The sequence below is a fragment of the Palaemon carinicauda genome, chromosome 30, assembly GCF_036898095.1.
Source record: "Palaemon carinicauda isolate YSFRI2023 chromosome 30, ASM3689809v2, whole genome shotgun sequence".
NCBI classification, from domain to species: Eukaryota; Metazoa; Arthropoda; class Malacostraca; order Decapoda; family Palaemonidae; genus Palaemon; species Palaemon carinicauda.
In genome coordinates, this window is record NC_090754.1 from 18,700,356 (window position 1) to 18,717,018 (window position 16,663).

Below are 16,663 nucleotides of genomic sequence, written 5' to 3' on the forward strand. Positions count from 1 at the left end.
AAATATCTTCTGGAGAGAGAGAGAGAGAGAGAGAGGAGAGAGAGAGAGAGAGAGAAAAAACTGAATTCAAGTTGTGGTTATGGGGTTATAAGAAACATGTTTTGAATTATACTTTTAAATTCCGCTTGTAAAATATCTTTTGGAGAGAGAGAGAGAGAGAGAGAGAGAGAGAGAGAGAGAGAGAGAGAGAGAATATTGAATTCATGACGTGATTATGAGCATATACCTGCTACTGTGATCCTTGAACAGAGGATTATAGTAGTGTTTTTCCTTTTTTAATAATACCCTTTTCCTGCCTTTTCTCTTTTTTTTTCTTTTTTTTTTTCAGCCAAAATTCATGGCTGTCTCCCTCCTGAGGTACCGAAATCCCTAAACAATATTTTAGAATTAATTTTCCCCTTTTATTTCAGAACGTTCATTTGATCAGACCTCGGAAACACAAATGCACAAATGTGAATCAATGGTTAAATTGCTTTGTAATGAACATAATAAGAAGAAATGGGATTCAGTTACAATAACAGATATTATGATACCAAGGATCAATAACAGAAAAAATTGTCCATATCAGAAGCATTCTTGAAAATAAGAGTAGTTATTCACATCACTAGTGTACGCAACCCGCCAAAAAAGGACGGCTAACTATTTTGATAGATATGCACACTTGCACACACATGCATCCACCTCTCACCAGGGTATGACTACTCCTTCTTCCCTCTACCTGAGGGACGGGAAGAGCTTAGTGTGACCGGAAATATATATATATATATATATATATATATAGCCAGACACTTTATGCTTTTATATAGGGGAGTTTAACAGAAAACGTTTTCCATTTCCTAGATAATCTTTTTTTTTTTCTCTTTAATCAAATATAAAATGGGCTTTATAAGTTTATAACTTCGAAAATATAGATGCTCTCAGAATCATGCAATCCAATGCGTGCTCTTCATATATACCTACACCATGAAGTCTCGTATATGTGATTTAATTACATAAAATGTGTTCTAATAAAGCTCCTATACATGATGTTCCGGTAATTACATGCAATTCTCGTTTTCCTCCATCGTTGAGGGCGGATCCCTCAAGGATTCGTTTCTCGTGGAATAAGTCAACATGGGTGAATGGCCGCTTTCTGTCACTAGCTCTGAAAGTGGGTCAGTGGAGTCGACGTCTCAGGCTAAGAGGAGAAGAAGAAGTTTGCGTTTACAAAGAGAATATTTGAACATCGCGTCTGCTTTCCATCTCGGACGTTCTTGGTGCGGTCTGGGTGAACAGCAGAGAATTGGAAATACTGTTGTGGTCTTGCGAATGTTGGCCTTTCAGCATATTCCATTTATTCTGGTGATTTCCTCGAAGTGTGTATACAGAACACGTCTTTGCGGCCGAGACACTAAAGGGTGGTTTCTCCATAATCTCAGTATTATGGCTATTGGACAGACAGTGAAAGGGAGTTTCACAGCATTGGGTTTTTGTTTAAATCGAATGTGGATTACCTAAAACGTACTTGATATATTTTGAATATCTGTAGACATTATTTTAATATTTTGAAGGAAAATCTTCAACAGTTTTGGTTCTGCCCAAATTTCTTAATGGAAGATTTTCTTTGAAGGTTGGTCTTTTCAATTGTGCTTCTTTCTCTCAAAAATCTCTGAGATGAACTCATAGCTTTTAGACAAAAGTAATCATTTTTAAGCAGATCCTGGAAAGCGAAGAAAGATATTTCACTGACTGTTTGTAATATCTTTATAGGATTTTTCATAAATAGAATTGAGAATCTGTCACTAAAACACAAAGGAAAACAGAGGCAGGAATAGAATTCCAACACTTGGCAGAAGAGGAAAAAGATCAGTTATCGAGTCACGGGAAAAGAGATCTTCACTGAGCAAACGATGAGAATTGGTGACTTGACGGGTGCTGGAAAGCTTTCCACTAGGCGTGACAGCTTCTTTCAGCTAAATGTATTGTAGTGGCCTATTGGAAACATATCTGTATAGCAATATGTTAGACGAGAGTTCGAGCCCCACATAAGCCCATTAGTTTCTAGTTCCCGCTTGGTAAGGGTAGAAGAGACTCTTTAGCCATGGCAAGCAGCTCTTCTTGGAAAAGGGCACTCCAAAATCAAACCATTGGTCTCTAGTCTTGGGTAGTGCCATAGCCTTTATACCATGGCCTTCCACTGTCTTGTGTTAGAGTTCTCTTGCTTGAGGGTACACTAATCTATCTGCTTCCTTATTGCCTTTTCTCACAGGGGTATTTTTCTCTGTTGGAGCCCTTGGGCTTATAGCATCCTGCTTTTCTCTTATGGTTGTAAATTAGCTGCTAATATAATAGTGTGTGAAACCTCACCGTCTTTGTGAGCTAAGGATGGCGATGATGGGGTTTGCCTGCTGAGTCATTACTAGCCATTGCCTGGGCCTTCCTGGATCTAGCTTGGGTGGAGAGGGGTCTTGGTCATAATGTTCATGTATATATATGGTTGATCTTTAGGACATTGCCTCTGCCATTCATGGGCAGCCTTTAGACCTTTAATGGTATTTTTTACTATTTTTGTAGAAAAGAGATATTAATGTCTCCCATTGGCATACCGTAATATGAATAACCGATTGCTTGTTTCATAAAAAGTCGTGTCAACACCAACAGGTAAGTTTAAAGGCAAATCGTTGAATTCAAATAAAAGAAAAGTGAAATAGGATCTAAATAATGGATTACTTGATTAATAAAATCTATCATCACAACTAAAAAATAAGTCTATTGTCAAAGAGAAAAGGGAAAAAATAAACATAAAATTATTCTCGATTCTGTTAAAACAAACTTGGAAGTATTTTCCCCCTTGTGTGGTGTAGCATCAGACACTGACAGCAATTCCATCCTACATTTAATCCAGCGTTGCCTCTTATTCTCCCCTTTCACTTAATGACACTATAATATTCCTCCCAGTGACTAATTAGCATTTAATTATACTCAAGGCGTTTCATAATAATTACGTTGTCTGTGAAATCAAACGGGGTCTTAATTCCATGATACAAATGGCCTTTAAAAGCATGAGAATTTTGCTGATGTCAGCTTTCTTTGGAGGTATTTATGCATTATAGAAAAACGTTCTCGTCTGTGAAAAAAATGCATGTGTTCGTAGCTAGCAACACACACATGTTTCTTCAGAGGGGAGACAATGCAAAGTGACTGGAATGTGTGGTGGGAGTATTAGTTTTAGTAAGAATAAAGTCAATTAACAATAATTTAGAGTACACATGCGTACGCGTACATACACAAACATACTGTATATATATATATATATATATATATATATATATATATATATATATATATATATATATATATATATATATATATATGTGTGTGTGTGTGTGTGTGTGTGTGTGTGTGCGTGTGTATACATATACATATAGTATAGTATATATGTGTATGTACATGGATACACTATATATATAAGATATGTATATATATATATATATATATATATATATATATATATATATATATATATATATATATATATATATATATATAAAAGAGAGAGAGAGAGAGAACCCGCATTTCAAACTAATTTTAAGCCTTGGGTTGGGACAATCTTTCAACGGCTTCTGTCTTTACCCGACCCCCTCTCTCTCTCTCTCTCTCTCTCTCTCTCTGTCTGTCTGTCTGTCTGTCTGTCCGTCTGTCTCTCTCTCTCTCTCTGATTTCGAACCCCAAGATTGGTCATTCCAAGGAAGGGAACTTTGTCGGAACTTGACCCAGACTCAACTTTGCCAATTCGCTTTATTCATAGAATCTGACTTGGGACTCCCTCACCCCCCCCCTCTACCTCCTCAGGTAACCCCAATCCTCCAGGGAGTGTCTTCAGATGCAATACAGATTAAATACGATTGAATCTTTATATCCTCTTCTGATTTCCATTTATTCTTCTTCTTCTTTTTCTTCTACTTCTTCTAAACCCTTTTCATTTTTTTTCTTATTTTTAAAGTTTTCGTTTCCCCATAATTACTGTTTTACATCAGACTTTGGTTTTTCTTCATTCTGACATATAATTTACTGTGCTCTTTATAAACTGTTTTTTTCTTATATTTTATTTTGTGAAAGCTTTTTGTTTGTGACCGAACAAAAATAATTAATCACGGTGTCATTCATGTACACATCTTACAAATGCGGTGAAACCACAACCTTGCCATGAATTTCGAATCTTTTCATTAATCTAGGAATTATTCCTCGGTAATTTTCCAGTTCCTCCATAAGATTTTATGGAAATCTAATAGGGACCTTTTTATAGATCTTAGGGACAGATGTCTCCGATGCCCATCGTTCAATTCACCCCCAATTTTAATATATTCTTCCGTGGTACATAACGCAACACTCCAGAAACATTTTGATAGGGCATTATTTGGCTCATCAGAGGATACTAAATTAGTATTCAATATATATATATATATATATATATATATATATATATATATATATATATATATATATATATATATATATATACATATATATATATATGTATATATATATATATATATATATATATATATATATATATATATATATATATATATATATATATATATATATATATAGATTTGGAGTCCTATCGCATGAAGTTCCAGTGAAAAGTGGAGTACTTCAAGGGAATATGTTGTCACATACTGTATGTTGCTTATCTTCAACATGGATTTTGTAATGCATAGAACAGTTGGGGATGGTGGAGAAGGATTGGACTGGATTGGTATCAGGATATTAGCTGACCTAGAGTATGCTGATGACGCTGTCCTTAGCAGAACACCAAAGGACTTGCAAAACCTGCTTACCAGAATGCATGAAGTATCATATGAGGTTGGGCTCAGGATAAATTGAAGAAAGACAGATATGATGAGATCGGAATATGCAATGGAAGATGAAATATCATTGGAAGGAGAAACATTTAAATTTTTTCAGGAACTATGATTTCGCTAATACAGGATATTTACAGCAGAATTGGAGTTTAATGAAAGATTAAAAAAAAAAAAAAAAAAAAGAAATAAGGCAATGGCTAGGTTAAGTAAAATTTGGAAATCAAATCGCCCGAAATTACATATAAAAATTAGGCAATATATCAGTTTAATGAGATTGGTGTTACTGTATGGACACGAGTCGTGGTATGACAATGAAACAATATCCAACAGATTTTGTAGATTTGAGAACAAAGCCCTCAGAAGAACATTGGGAGTTAAATGGTAGGACAAGATTATAAATGAAACTATAAGAGAGATTGCTCCAGTGCCTTGGGCTTCACAAGGTACTAGAAGAGTTGGAAGACCCAGGCCTACATGGTTTAGGACTATGAAGGGTGAAGTGGATGATGAATAGAGATGTACTGAATTAAAAGCTCAAGATAGAGACGACTGGCGAAATCTATCCGAGGCCCTTTGGGTCAATTGGCGTAGGAGGAGATGATGATGATGATCATAAAGTGTACAAATACCTAAAAAATGTTAAAAATAGTATCAGGTAAGAGTGTTTTGAGATGGTTTAGTCATACGTAAATAATGGAGGGCAATTAAGATGGTGAAAATAGTTAAGGAAGAAAAGGAAAAAAATAGTTTGAACTTGGATACATGAAGTTGAAAAGGAATTGTAAAGGAGGGCTCTTAATAGCCTTGATGCCTCAGAGATTGAGGTAAGTGGCGGACTGTTGTTCAATGTGCTGCTGTTAAGACTTAAGTGTAGGTGCACGTAGTGGCTTTTGCGATTATTTTTTCTTTCAAAGGGAACTTTTCCCTGATTCAGCAATTCGTTTAAGGATGTGGCAGTGACTAAGATGTCACTTTCTCCACGAAACCATCTTTGCTACAGATAACAGGTAATGGTTGACTATGTATATGTACTGTATATCCACACATAAATAAGAATGGCATCAGAGAACAAACAACAAACAACACAGTAGTGACTGATACACTTTTCATACTTGAGGAGTATGAAACATTTTGGGATGAATTTATCATCCCTTTGCCTTTTTGAAGAAATTACACACACACACACACACACACACGCAGAAAACAAAACACATTCACTGCCACATTCGATCTTCAACTGCTGAATGAAAAATGGACGTCCAAAGCCGTAAAGCGTCCATAGCATTGCTCACCTCATACACATCCACAGAAGGCTCATCAGGAGTATATCGAGCCCACCTGCATGCGCTGCACCACTCACTCCAATCTTGATGCACTGCACCACTCACCCCTATCTTGATGCACTGCACCACTCACCCCAATCTTTATGCACTGCACCACTCACCCCTATCTTGATGCACTGCACCACTCACCCCAATCTTGATGCACTGCACCACTCACCCCTATCTTGATGCACTGCACCACTCACCCCAATCTTGATGCACTGCACCGCTCACCCCTATCTTGCCCGGTGTCTCTTGCTTCCTAGATATCTGGCCCTTCCTCTCCAATGTGTTTATCACACCATGTAACTCTTCCTAGGAATTTCTCTCTGCATATATCATAGCACTGTTGAATCAAATACTCTCTTCACCAACCTTATGTCGTCTATAGTTTTCTAACACGACCGAACCGCTTAAAGATACTATGATTCATCATTTATCATCCTATCACTTCCTATCACACCACACATGTTATGCAAACATTTCCTCTTAACGATTTCAACCCTTTTTATTTCACTTGAATCCAACATCCTCAATTCACTTCCACAGAGAAGCGTTAGTTTGACAATAATTTCAAACATTTCTAATTTCATATGCAATTCTTTTGCAAACATCCAGCTGTCTTTCTTGCTTGACTTATTCTGACTTGTATCTTCTTCTTTTCCATCAGCATTTATATTTACTCCTCGGCCCTTTTTAAAATTAATCATATCATTTATTCCATCTTCCGAGTTTCTATTTACCCTTATATATGCATTACACACACACACACACACACACACACACACACACATATATATATATATATATATAGTATATATATATATACATATATATATATATATATATATATATATATATATATATATATATATATATATATATATATATATATATATATATATGCATTGCATTAACTGTTTTCCTCAGGACATGAGACCAAAATCAAATGAAGGATAAGCATGGGATGGAGAGCTTTTGTTAAACAAATAGGGGTTATGAAAAGTCAAATGCCACTTTCTCAAGAAGGAAAAGTATTTAATCGGTGGCCACGATTTAAGCAGATGGTCCTACCAGTATTAACTTGAGCATCAGAGACCTGGAGCCTTACTAAAGGTTTAAAAGGTTTATGTCTCTCATGAATGGCAGAGGCAAGAGACAGTGACATTGCCCTATCAAGCAGGACAATGCCCTAGAGACTGAACATATGATCAGCGTCCAAGCCCCTAATCCACCCAAGCTAGGACCAAGGATGGAGAGGTTGCAGCAACCAAAGGAACTAACGAGTTTGAGCAGGACTCGAACACCAGTCTGGTGTTCACCAGTCAAGGACGTTATCGCATTGGCCACCACAACCCTAAAGCTTAGAAGATAAGTTAGTTACAGCCCAATGATCTATGGTAAGATGAATGATGGGATTAACACTAAGAGACAGAAAAAAGAACAAAATGGATATGAGACCAAAGTAATGCAGGTAGTAGGTTGGCTAGGGCACCAGCCACCCGTTGAAATACTGCCGCTAGAGAGTTATTGGGTTCTTTGACTGGCCAGACAGTACTACATTGGATCCCTTTCTCTGGTTACATCTTATTTTCATTTTGCCTTCACATATACCGAATAATCTGGCCTATTCTTTCCACATTCTCCTCTGTCCTCATACACCTGATAACACTGAAATTACCTATCAATTCTTCGCTTAAGAGGTTGTTTACTAGAATGTAATAGTTCTTTGGATACTTTCCTTTTGGCAAGGGTAGAAGAGACTAATCTTGGGTAGTGCCATAGCCTCTGTGCCATGGTCTTGCACTGTTTGGGGTGGAGTTTTCTTGCTTTAGGGTACATTTGGGCACATTATTCTATCCTATTTCAATTCCTCTTTTTTAATTCTTTTATAGGTTAGGTATATAAAAGATTTATTTCAATGTTGTTATTGTTCCTAAAATATTTAAATTTAATTGTTCATTACTTCTATTGTAGTTTATTTCCTCATTTCCTTTCCTCTCTGATCTATTCTTCTCTGTTGGAGCCCTTAGGCTTAAAATATCCTGATTTTCTAACAAGGGTAGTAGCTTAGCTAATAATAATAATAATAATAATAATAATAATAATAATAATAATAATAATAATAATCAAACAACATGTAAGAAAGAGAAATGGACATGGGCAGGACGATGGATTGACGAACTAAGAAAATTTCCTGGTATAGACTGGCATAGAGACGACATAAACAGACGGAAGTGGAAAGACATGTCTGAGACCATCGTGCTACATTGGATTAGCAACAGCAGATTGTGATGATGATATAAATTCATATACACATTTATTTATACAGGAATTAAACTGAGAAATACAATTAAAATTCTTACAAAAAAAAAATGTTTTAAGTATTTTAGGAGAAAAGTTATATGCCTATTCAGAAATCAACTTAAAGTATAACCAGAGACCTAACCAAACTTGAGGCTTACCTTAAAATTCATTTCCACCAGATATTACAAAATTTCCTATTATATTAAAGTATTTTTGCCCATCCTTCTCTTTCTCGCTTATCAAAATCGACCCCATCTCCTTGCCTTGTCTTGGAAGCGGAGAAGATGATAGACGGTAAATTGTGGTAGTGAATATCGCATATCGCTCAGATAATGCTTTCATTAGACTGCCAACGGCCGAGCAATCAAGAAGCAAGGAGACCATCCTCCAGTCTCTCCCCTCCCCTGACGGAAGGAGGCTCGTCTCCCTTCCCCTTGCAAAGCACACCCAAGCAACGCCTTCATTCCAAGAGCATCTCTTTTTCAAAAGGTTCTCCCACAATATTAATGATTATGCATCACCGAAGGTTTTAACTTTATTCAAGGTTTATGTTGCCACTAATGTTTTTCTCAGGTGATTTTTTCCATATAAGATAAAATGAGAAAAAGTTTAATTTATTACAAATAAAAATATTGAATTGAATGCAGAATATTAGCCCCACCCGTGAGTCACAAGATGGTAGGAGAGGAAGAGTTGACTATGTAGGGTCACAGTCAAGGTGGAAAAGTACTAATAATTTGCTGAGAACCAAATGAGTGATACTGAAGGCAAGGGAAAGTCACAATGGCCTCATGACTGATCATATATACAGTACATATGATCAGCGCCAAAGGCTCCTCTCCATACAAGCTAGGTCCAGAGAGGGCCAGGCATTTTTCTGCTGATGACTCAGCAAGTAGACCTATAGGCTCCCCCGACGCCCATCCCTAGGTCACAAGTATGGTAAGGATGTAGATAGTGCAAGAAGTTATCGAGCTTGAGCGGAACTCGAACTCCAGTCCAGCAGATTGCCAAGCTGGGATGTTTCAAAGCAAGGAGAAAAGGAATAACGGAAACATACAATAAGAGGTCAATGAAAAATGCGCAATTAATTAGTCACGTGTCATCCAACTTGTCATCTGTCACATCGGGTGTGTTTAGGGAATTTGGTTCATGTTTCTTGGCGCCCCGACCGGGGAGGCCATTTTTGTCGATGAGATGCAACTAAGGGGGAAAACTCTTAGTTACACACAAGGCTAAGAAGTGGAAGCATCTATTTGTCAAATAGGGCTTTGGAAATATCCTTTAGTAATGCCTGCAGTGCTCCACGTGAAGAGAAAACTATGATTATCGAGGATCATGAAATACCGGCGTTGTTGAACAAGGAAATGTCAGTGATGACATGTTTCGAAAATCCCATTTTGCAGTGTCTTCATCAAGTCAAATTAACATTAGAAGCTACATTGTTTACTTTGTATTTAGAAATGAACACTTCACTAAATCAATCTTAAAATATGTCTGTTAAAAAAAAGGCTAGATTTACCTATTTTCACAATCATCACTATTTTTTTAGGCATACATATTCTGTATAACAAAGCGAAAAACCAGAATTCTAAAGAATTGCAAATTATGTTGTATTTATATAATTCTATTTTCATTATTTGCCACAATTACTTACTTCACCCTCCCCAAAACTTTAGACACGTCCCTGCCTGGCAATCTGCCGGACTGGGGTTCGAGTTATGCTCATGCTCGATAGTTTCTTGTACTGTCAGTAACTTCACCATCTTTGTGAGCTAAGGATGGGCGGTTAGGGGGAGCTTATAGGTCTACCTGCTGAGTCATCAAAAGCCATTTCCTGATCCTCCCTGGTTCTTGCTTGGGGACAGAGGAGGCTTGGGCGCTGATCGAATGTATATATGGTCAGTCTTTATAACATTGTCCTGCTAGGGCATTGTCACTGTCCCTTGCCTCTGCCGTTCATGGTGGCCTTTAAACCTTAAACCTTTAAACCCTTATCTTGGCTGCATCTATGATAGTGATAAGGAAAAACCTAACTTAAGATTCAAATAAGCAAATCTCCGTCATACATTGCATCCCTTTATTTTTTTTTTTCTATAATCAAATTTGAGTTCTGTTGCAACAGATGCATTTATGCAAGATGTCAAAATACAATGCATGCATTACCAATGGAATGCCACGCATACACACTCCACATGGATTTGAAACTTATTGCTGGGAAAAGAGACGCAAGTCAAATCCGCTATTTTGCAAAGGATATTGTGACGGGGCGAGAGAAGGTTGTGACTCAAAGGCAAGATGAAAGCAATTGAGTAAACTTTATTACAGAACATCCGTTTATATATACATAAACATAACAGGCAATTTCATGTTCAACCGACAAGCTCACCAGTTAACAGTTAACGGTGAGAAAAACAGACATGTTATTTCAGGTTCCTATCAGTGCGAGGGGAGAGCGAAGATAGAAGCATAATACATACAAAAAATGAAATTTCATTACTATGTATGATGGTGTGACACACGGTTGGTATATGGCTCCCCCCCCCCTAGAAATAACATACTGTACATGTTAAATGGGACGCCCTGATCTAGAGAGGCGAACTGTAGGTGGTTCATCTGGCAGGAGATAAGCAGGTTTTAGACGATGAAGGGAGACCCAGTCTTCTTTGCCACGAATGTTTAGTAGGAATGCTTTCGGACTGCGTCGGATCGCAAGGAAAGAGTCCATGTGAGGGGGCGTTAGCGGTGGCTTGCTAGTGTCGTTGCGTAGAAAGACATGTATTGCAGAGTGCAAGTCTGTCGGTATGTGATGCTTCACTGGAGGCTTATAAGTCTGGCGGCATGGAGTAAATTTTCCCACGATGTGATGTATGCACTGGAGATCGTCGGAGGAGGCTGTAGAAGGAAAAAATTCGGCAGGGACGAATAATGGGTCGCCATACACTATTTCAGCTGCCGAGACGTCGAGGGCGTCTTTAGGAGTGGTCCTTAGTCCCAGGAGGACCCAGGGAAGCTGAGTAAACCAGTTGGAATCTTTGAAGCAGGACATCAAAGCTGCTTTGAGTCTGCGATGAAAACGTTCAACCATTTCATTGGCAGCGGGGTTGTAGGCAGTTGTCTGATGTAGGGTGATGCCCAGGAGATTTGCCGATGATGTCCACAATTGAGAGGTTAAAGTGGTACCCCTGTCAGAAGTAATATCCTCAGGGATACCAAATCTTGCAATTCATCCTGAGAGTAAGGTAGATGTACATAAGGCGGACATTGCGGTTTCCATGGGAAAGGCTTCAGGCCAATATGTGGAGCGGTCGATGACGGTAAACAGGTAACGATGTCCTTGTGATGTGGGTAGAGAGTTTAAAACATCGACGTGAATGTGGGCGAAACGACGCTGAGGTTGAGGAAAGGTGCCTACTCCTGAATCCGTGTGTCTATGTACTTTGGAAGTTTGGCAAGAAGTACAGACGCAGACCCAATCCTTAGCATCCTTAAAAATGCTATGCCAAATGAACTTCGTCTTTAGCAGCTGTGCAGTAGAACGGCACGAGGGATGTGAAAGGTCGTGAATGAAATCAAACACATGTCAGAGCATGGGAGCAGGAATTCAAGTTTGCGGTTTACCAGTACTGACGTCACAGAGGAGGGTGGTGTTGGAGTCATTGGGGCGATGTCTTCCCAACAGAGGGATGTGCCGGATGTCCTACATGCTTGATACTCTGGATCCTGTCGTTGGGCTTCAGCCAAGGCGTTATAATCCAATCCCAGTTGAACGGCAGCCAATGTGTTTCTTGACAGGGCATCGGCAACGGGATTCATTTTCCCAGGGATGTGTTGAAGGGTGCAATTGTATTCAGCCACAGCAGAGCGATGTTGTCGTTGACGGGCGGACCAAGCTTTAGACTGTCGAGTGAAGGCATGCACCAGAGGCATGTGGTCTGTGCGAATGACAAAAGGTGTACCTTCTAAGAAATGGCGAAAGTGACGGAAAGCCAAGTGCACCGCCAGCAATTCGCGATCGAAGGGAGAATAACCTGATTCTACCTTAGACAGTTTTATGCTGCTGAAGACCAATGGGGGGGGGGCAAGCCGTTGACCACCTGTTCGACTACTGCACCAATGGCAACGTCGCTGGCATCGGTGGAGAGAAGGAGAAAGGCATGTGGGATAAGAAAAGTGAGAGCTGCATCGGTTGATAGGGCCTTCTTTGCATTGCAGAAAGCCGCTTCTTGAAGGGGACCCAACTTCAGGTCCTTTGGCTTGCCCTTGAGGGAGGCATAGAGGGGAGCAACAGTGGCGGCAATGGTTGGCAGAAAACGGTGATAATAGTTGATCATGCCCAAGAATTCCTGCAGAGCTTTGACGGTCGAGGGCGTGGGGAAATTCTGAATGGCAGCTACCTTCTCTGGGAGGGGATGGACTCCTTCAGGAGTGATGCGGTGCCCTAAGAACGACACTTCATTGGCGCCAAATATACACTTGTCGTACCGGACTACAAGGCCATTTTGTTGCAGGCGGTCGAGCACGATGTGCAGGTGACAGAGGTGTTCCTCTTTTGAGGAAGAGAACACAAGTATGTCGTCCATATAGCATACACAGAAGGGGAGGTCCCCTTAGATGCCATCCATGAGACGTTGAAAAGTGGCCCCAGCATTACAAAGGTCAAAACAGGAGTAATTGAAGGTGTATGTACCAAACGGAGTGGTGATGGCGGTCTTGGGGATGTCTTCTGGGTTCATAGGCACCTGATAATACCCCTTCAGGAGGTCGAGCGTGGAGAAAACCTTCGCTTTGTGCAGGTAGGAGGTCACATCGGCGATGTTTGGGAAGGAGTAATGATCCGGTTCTGTTTGCATGTTCAGGCGTCTGTAATCCCCGCACGGACGGAGGGAGCCGTCTTTCATCAGAACAATGTGTAAGGTGACGACCATGGGCTGGAGGCCTTATGCCAAAAGCCCATTTCCTCCATTTCGGCGAACGTCTGTTTGGTGGGTGCCAATCATTCCAATGCCAGATGTCTGAATTTTGCGAAGACTGGGGGTCCCGTTTTCTTGATATGGTGATAAATACCGTGCTTGGCAGGAGCCGTGGGCGTTTGCCGAAATTCTGGACGGAAAACTTCCGGGTACGACGTGAGGAGGTGGGCGTAGGCATCTGTGGGTGCGCTGATGTGGAGAGCGAGGTTGGAGGGGGCGGGTTGAAGAGGCGTCGACGAGTGCGAGTCTGCGTTGACCAATCGTCGGTGGGCAACATCGACCAGAAGGTGGACATGAGAGAGGAAATCCGCACCGAGGATTGGCAATGTGACGTCAGCAACGAGAAACTTTCAATTAAATTTACCGTTTCCAAACGTTAATGTGAGGTTCTCGTAACCGTAGGTGGGTATCGCAGATCCGTCGTGTCCTGAAGAGTTCCCTTGGCAAAAGAAAACGACAAGCACCCGTGTCTACCAAAAATCACACACCCGTTCCTGCATCATGTAAAAAGGAAGGGATTAGAAACAAGGGAGGCCACTGCCACGAGCGATGGCCTACTTACACATTTTTTGGCCACTGACAATCCTTGGCACATTTCTTCGCAGTTGCACCGAATTTATAGTGATAGTAGCAAAATTGCGGCCGATGGGAGGCAGTAAGTGGCTTTAGAAGTCATTGATTGGGGTGCGAGCAAGTGGTGGGTGATGGGTGGCTTTGTCGCCGCTTCGGCACATCACGGGGTAGGTGTGTATGTCCTTCGGCATTAACGTCAGCTTCGGTTGACGTTGAATAGGCGTCCTCTTTGTCAGGAGTGGAGGCGTTGATGAAGGTCTTGAAGGTCGTGAAGTGGCTGTCCATAAGGGCGTTGGCTTTGGTCATCAAGTCCTTTATGGGTAAACTATCGACATCGGGTATGGCAGCACGTACAGGTTTGGGTAAACGGCGTATCCAAAGGGCACGAAGTAAGTTCACCTCACGAGGAGAGCCGTCTGCGGCAGGTTGCAGGTGAGCAATACTGGTCATTTCCCTGAGGGTGAGCGAAGCCCTTTGGTCCCTCAACGGTTGTTGAGAGAGATGAAAAAGCTTTGCTATATGGGCGGCTGGCTACGGCGAGTACTGCTGCAGAAGGTATGTTTTGAGGGCGTCATACGCTATTGGGTTGTCTCCTTGTTCACAAAGCCAGTCGGATATTTCCGGGGAGGTGTCCTCGGGTATCGCCACGAGAACATAATCCGCTTTGGTGGTTGAGTGAGTTACGCCCTTGATGCGGAACTGGACTTCTGCGTGCTGAAACCAAGCAAACGCCTCTCCGCTGGCGAACAACGAAAGTTTCAATGGGGCGGCGCCAACTTCCGTGTAGTCCGCCATAGTACCAATGACGGAGGGGCGAGGGGGGATGGAAGGCGGGAGGAGCGAGTCGACTTCTGGGGTCACCAATGTGACGGGCCGAGAGAAGGTTGTGACTCAAAGGCAGGATGAAAGCAACTTTATTACAGAACATCCATTTATATATACATAAACCCCAGGCAAAAAGGGCATACAAAACTTAACAGGCAATTTCATGTTCAACCGACAAGCTCACCGGTTAACAGTTAACGGTGAGAAAAACAGACATGTTATTTCAGGTTCTTATCAGTGCGAGGGGAGAGCAAAGATACAAGCATAATACATACAAAAAATGAAATTTCATTACTATGTACGATCGTGTGACACACGGTTGGTACAATATCATGAGTGTAATGTTCTCAGAACGTATATATTTCTAGCAGTACTTATCTCTACCGTTTATGGTACACAAAGTAATAATTTAAAGTAAAAAAAAAATTACTTTCATGGTGCAAGTACATGCAAGGTTCTTGAAATTTCATGAATGAATGATGTGAAGTTTTTTTTTTTTTTTTAAATTTAATGACTTGCATTGGAAAGTAGCATTACGAAGGTAACAAAATTATATTTCACATTGCGCCCTTTGGTCTGGCACTGCGGCTAGACACGAATTCTGTACGTCTCAACAGCCTCTTCAGGTTACATTTGAATATGGAGGAATTTTTATAAGCCTAGCATAGCATGAACCTTATAGCAAAAACTTCACTGCATCATTGCATCCATAAAAAATTCTGATTTAACTCTCTTACACTGCCAAGAACTGTCTATTTAAAGGTCTCTCATGCATAGTAAAGGCATGGGAGAGTGACAATATCCTAGCAGGACAATGCCATAGAGACTGACTATATATACAAATGTTCAGCGCTGAAACCCCTCTCCACCCAAGCTAAGACCAGGGAGGACCAAGCAATGGCTGCCGATGACTCGACAGGTAGATCCATAGGTGCCTCCTACCGGGCACCCAGTCTTTAGCTCATTCACATGGTGAGGTTGCAGACACTACAAGAACTATCGAGCTAGAGCTCGAACTCCAGTCCAGCAGATCAGTAGGCAGGGACTTTTCCAATAAGATACTGTGTCCCTAGATTAGATGTGCTTATATGCCATCGACATCTCTTACTGGAAATTCCCAAGTGTTGACTCTCTCTATTTCATTAGCAAACGTGTTGCTCTCGACAACCGAAACATTATAATTCCTTCAACAATTACAGTCAACATATTTTGCAACAAACACAATTTTCTGATATTTTACATCAAATGTGCCATCTATTTTCTCATCTTTTTTATAAGCTTGCTTCTGCAAAATGACTGTTTGGTGACTTGAATCCCATCTTCCTTGGTAATCCTCTTTCCCAAGACTTCTGTAATGCTCCCGATGCCTTTCTTGCTTCTTAATTTTGTTGATTCATCTGCATTCATAATCAGCCATCCTATGTGATAGTCTCACGTTACTTATATGTTCAGTTGTTTCTTTATCTACCTTTATTTACGTTAATTGTAATGATAATGATGAAAATGATAATAATACCAACAACTACCAGGTTAGTAAAGATAAAAAATAAAAAGATGAAAATAAAAAGAACAGTCCCGACAATAATAATAATAATAATAATAATAATAATAATAATAATAATAATAATAATAATAATAATAATAATAATAATAATAATAATAATAATAATAATAATATGTTTTGCTTCATTCGGCAATCAAAGAGACAAACTGAACAAAAAGCCGAACCTTCACTAAGAAACATATGGAATTTGGCCCATTTGACCCAGCGCTGGACCCGGGGAGGCCTTTCAGCTGTTGCTATAGGAAGGAAAAA